Raw genomic sequence first — 5,409 nt, 5'->3', positions numbered from 1 at the left:
TCAGTGTCCTTTTGGCACTTATCATTGTCCTTTTGGCATTAATGTCCTTTTAGCATCAGTGTCCTTTTGGCACTTATCATTGTCCTTTTGGCATTAGTGTCCTTTTAGCATCAGTGTCCTTTTGGCACTTATCATTGTCCTTTTGGCATTAGTGTCCTTTTAGCATCAGTGTCCTTTTGGCACTTATCATTGTCCTTTTGGCATTAGTGTCCTTTTAGCATCAGTGTCCTTTTGGCACTTATCATTGTCCTTTTGGCATTAGTGTCCTTTTAGCATCAGTGTCCTTTTGGCACTTATCATTGTCCTTTTGGCATTAGTGTCCTTTTAGCATCAGTGTCCTTTTGGCACTTATCATTGTCCTTTTGGCATTAGTGTCCTTTTAGCATCAGTGTCCTTTTGGCACTTATCATTGTCCTTTTGGCATTAGTGTCCTTTTAGCATCAGTGTCCTTTTGGCATCAATGTCCTTTTGGCATCAGTGTCCTTTTAGCATCAGTGTCCTTTTGGCACTTATCATTGTCCTTTTGGCATTAGTGTCCTTTTAGCATCAGTGTCCTTTTGGCACTTATCATTGTCCTTTTGGCATTAGTGTCCTTTTAGCATCAGTGTCCTTTTGGCACTTATCATTGTCCTTTTGGCATTAGTGTCCTTTTAGCATCAGTGTCCTTTTGGCACTTATCATTGTCCTTTTGGCATTAGTGTCCTTTTAGCATCAGTGTCCTTTTGGCACTTATCATTGTCCTTTTGGCATTAGTGTCCTTTTAGCATCAGTGTCCTTTTGGCACTTATCATTGTCCTTTTGGCATTAGTGTCCTTTTAGCATCAGTGTCCTTTTGGCATCAATGTCCTTTTGGCATCAGTGTCCTTTTAGCATCAGTGTCCTTTTGGCACTTATCATTGTCCTTTTGGCATTAGTGTCCTTTTAGCATCAGTGTCCTTTTGGCACTTATCATTGTCCTTTTGGCATTAGTGTCCTTTTAGCATCAGTGTCCTTTTGGCACTTATCATTGTCCTTTTGGCATTAGTGTCCTTTTAGCATCAGTGTCCTTTTGGCACTTATCATTGTCCTTTTGGCATTAGTGTCCTTTTAGCATCAGTGTCCTTTTGGCACTTATCATTGTCCTTTTGGCATTAGTGTCCTTTTAGCATCAGTGTCCTTTTGGCACTTATCATTGTCCTTTTGGCATTAGTGTCCTTTTAGCATCAGTGTCCTTTTGGCATCAATGTCCTTTTGGCATCAGTGTCCTTTTAGCATCAGTGTCCTTTTGGCACTTATCATTGTCCTTTTGGCATTAGTGTCCTTTTAGCATCAGTGTCCTTTTGGCACTTATCATTGTCCTTTTGGCATTAGTGTCCTTTTAGCATCAGTGTCCTTTTGGCACTTATCATTGTCCTTTTGGCATTAGTGTCCTTTTAGCATCAGTGTCCTTTTGGCACTTATCATTGTCCTTTTGGCATTAGTATCCTTTTAGCATCAGTGTCCTTTTGGCACTTATCATTGTCCTTTTGGCATTAGTGTCCTTTTAGCATCAGTGTCCTTTTGGCACTTATCATTGTCCTTTTGGCATTAGTGTCCTTTTAGCATCAGTGTCCTTTTGGCACTTATCATTGTCCTTTTGGCATTAGTGTCCTTTTAGCATCAGTGTCCTTTTGGCATCAATGTCCTTTTGGCATCAGTGTCCTTTTAGCATCAGTGTCCTTTTGGCACTTATCATTGTCCTTTTGGCATCAGTGTCCTTTTAGCATCAGTGTCCTTTTGGCAATTATCATTGTCCTTTTGGCATTAGTTTCCTTTTAGCATCAGTGTCCTTTTGGCACTTATCATTGTCCTTTTGGCATTAGTGTCCTTTTAGCATCAGTGTCCTTTTGGCACTTATCATTGTCCTTTTGGCATTAGTGTCCTTTTAGCATCAGTGTCCTTTTGGCACTTATCATTGTCCTTTTGGCATTAGTGTCCTTTTAGCATCAGTGTCCTTTTGGCACTTATCATTGTCCTTTTGGCATTAGTGTCCTTTTAGCATTAGTGTCCTTTTAGCATCAGTGTCCTTTTGGCACTTATCATTGTCCTTTTGGCATTAATGTCCTTTTAGCATCAGTGTCCTTTTGGCACTTATCATTGTCCTTTTGGCATTAGTGTCCTTTTAGCATCAGTGTCCTTTTGGCACTTATCATTGTCCTTTTGGCATTAGTGTCCTTTTAGCATCAGTGTCCTTTTGGCACTTATCATTGTCCTTTTGGCATTAGTGTCCTTTTAGCATCAGTGTCCTTTTGGCACTTATCATTGTCCTTTTGGCATTAGTGTCCTTTTGGCATCAGTGTCCTTTTGGCACTTATAGGTTACAAACATAACCCCAGTTATCATTGGCCTTTTGGCATTAGTGTCCTTTTGGCATCAGTGTCCTTTTGGCATCAATGTCCTTTTGGCATCAGTGTCCTTTTAGCATCAGTGTCCTTTTGGCACTTATCATTGTCCTTTTGGCATTAGTGTCCTTTTAGCATCAGTGTCCTTTTGGCACTTATCATTGTCCTTTTGGCATTAGTGTCCTTTTGGCATCAGTGTCCTTTTGGCATCAATGTCCTTTTGGCATCAGTGTCCTTTTAGCATCAGTGTCCTTTTGGCACTTATCATTGTCCTTTTGGCATTAGTGTCCTTTTAGCATCAGTGTCCTTTTGGCACTTATCATTGTCCTTTTGGCATTAGTGTCCTTTTAGCATCAGTGTCCTTTTGGCACTTATCATTGTCCTTTTGGCATTAGTGTCCTTTTAGCATCAGTGTCCTTTTGGCACTTATCATTGTCCTTTTGGCATTAGTGTCCTTTTAGCATCAGTGTCCTTTTGGCACTTATCATTGTCCTTTTGGCATTAGTGTCCTTTTAGCATCAGTGTCCTTTTGGCACTTATCATTGTCCTTTTGGCATTAGTGTCCTTTTAGCATCAGTGTCCTTTTGGCATCAATGTCCTTTTGGCATCAGTGTCCTTTTAGCATCAGTGTCCTTTTGGCACTTATCATTGTCCTTTTGGCATTAGTGTCCTTTTAGCATCAGTGTCCTTTTGGCACTTATCATTGTCCTTTTGGCATTAGTGTCCTTTTAGCATCAGTGTCCTTTTGGCACTTATCATTGTCCTTTTGGCATTAGTGTCCTTTTAGCATCAGTGTCCTTTTGGCACTTATCATTGTCCTTTTGGCATTAGTGTCCTTTTAGCATCAGTGTCCTTTTGGCACTTATCATTGTCCTTTTGGCATTAGTGTCCTTTTAGCATCAGTGTCCTTTTGGCACTTATCATTGTCCTTTTGGCATTAGTGTCCTTTTAGCATCAGTGTCCTTTTGGCACTTATCATTGTCCTTTTGGCACTTATCATTGTCCTTTTAGCATCAGTGTCCTTTTGGCACTTATCATTGTCCTTTTGGCATTAGTGTCCTTTTAGCATCAGTGTCCTTTTGGCACTTATCATTGTCCTTTTGGCATTAGTGTCCTTTTAGCATCAGTGTCCTTTTGGCATCAATGTCCTTTTGGCATCAGTGTCCTTTTAGCATCAGTGTCCTTTTGGCACTTATCATTGTCCTTTTGGCATTAGTGTCCTTTTAGCATCAGTGTCCTTTTGGCACTTATCATTGTCCTTTTGGCATTAGTGTCCTTTTGGCATCAGTGTCCTTTTGGCACTTATCATTGTCCTTTTGGCATTAGTGTCCTTTTAGCATCAGTGTCCTTTTGGCACTTATCATTGTCCTTTTGGCATTAGTGTCCTTTTGGCATCAGTGTCCTTTTGGCATCAATGTCCTTTTGGCATCAGTGTCCTTTTAGCATCAGTGTCCTTTTGGCACTTATCATTGTCCTTTTGGCATTAGTGTCCTTTTAGCATCAGTGTCCTTTTGGCACTTATCATTGTCCTTTTGGCATTAGTGTCCTTTTAGCATCAGTGTCCTTTTGGCATCAATGTCCTTTTGGCATCAGTGTCCTTTTAGCATCAGTGTCCTTTTGGCACTTATCATTGTCCTTTTGGCATTAGTGTCCTTTTAGCATCAGTGTCCTTTTGGCATCAATGTCCTTTTGGCATCAGTGTCCTTTTAGCATCAGTGTCCTTTTGGCACTTATCATTGTCCTTTTGGCATTAGTGTCCTTTTAGCATCAGTGTCCTTTTGGCACTTATCATTGTCCTTTTGGCATTAGTGTCCTTTTAGCATCAGTGTCCTTTTGGCACTTATCATTGTCCTTTTGGCATTAGTGTCCTTTTAGCATCAGTGTCCTTTTGGCACTTATCATTGTCCTTTTGGCATTAGTGTCCTTTTAGCATCAGTGTCCTTTTGGCACTTATCATTGTCCTTTTGGCATTAGTGTCCTTTTAGCATCAGTGTCCTTTTGGCACTTATCATTGTCCTTTTGGCATTAGTGTCCTTTTAGCATCAGTGTCCTTTTGGCACTTATCATTGTCCTTTTGGCATTAGTGTCCTTTTAGCATCAGTGTCCATTTGGCACTTATCATTGTCCTTTTGGCATTAGTGTCCTTTTAGCATCAGTGTCCTTTTGGCACTTATCATTGTCCTTTTGGCATTAGTGTCCTTTTAGCATCAGTGTCCTTTTGGCACTTATCATTGTCCTTTTGGCATTAGTGTCCTTTTGGCATCAGTGTCCTTTTGGCACTTATCATTGGCCTTTTGGCATTAGTGTCCTTTTGGCATCAGTGTCCTTTTGGCATCAATGTCCTTTTGGCATCAGTGTCCTTTTAGCATCAGTGTCCTTTTGGCACTTATCATTGTCCTTTTGGCATTAGTGTCCTTTTAGCATCAGTGTCCTTTTGGCACTTATCATTGTCCTTTTGGCATTAGTGTCCTTTTGGCATCAGTGTCCTTTTGGCATCAATGTCCTTTTGGCATCAGTGTCCTTTTAGCATCAGTGTCCTTTTGGCACTTATCATTGTCCTTTTGGCATTAGTGTCCTTTTAGCATCAGTGTCCTTTTGGCACTTATCATTATCCTTTTGGCATTAGTGTCCTTTTAGCATCAGTGTCCTTTTGGCACTTATCATTGTCCTTTTGGCATTAGTGTCCTTTTAGCATCAGTGTCCTTTTGGCACTTATCATTGTCCTTTTGGCATTAGTGTCCTTTTAGCATCAGTGTCCTTTTGGCACTTATCATTGTCCTTTTGGCATTAGTGTCCTTTTAGCATCAGTGTCCTTTTGGCACTTATCATTGTCCTTTTGGCATTAGTGTCCTTTTAGCATCAGTGTCCTTTTGGCACTTATCATTGTCCTTTTGGCATTAGTGTCCTTTTGGCATCAGTGTCCTTTTGGCACTTATCATTGTCCTTTTGGCATTAGTGTCCTTTTGGCATCAGTGTCCTTTTGGCATCAATGTCCTTTTGGCATCAGTGTCCTTTTAGCATCAGTGTCCTTTTGGCACTTATCATTGTC

The sequence above is a fragment of the Gymnoscopelus braueri genome (assembly GCF_963280865.1).
Source record: "Gymnoscopelus braueri genome assembly, contig: SCAFFOLD_71, whole genome shotgun sequence".
NCBI lineage: Eukaryota > Metazoa > Chordata > Actinopteri > Myctophiformes > Myctophidae > Gymnoscopelus > Gymnoscopelus braueri.
The sequence above is the reverse complement of the archived record's forward strand: the minus strand, read 5'-3'. Positions refer to the sequence as shown.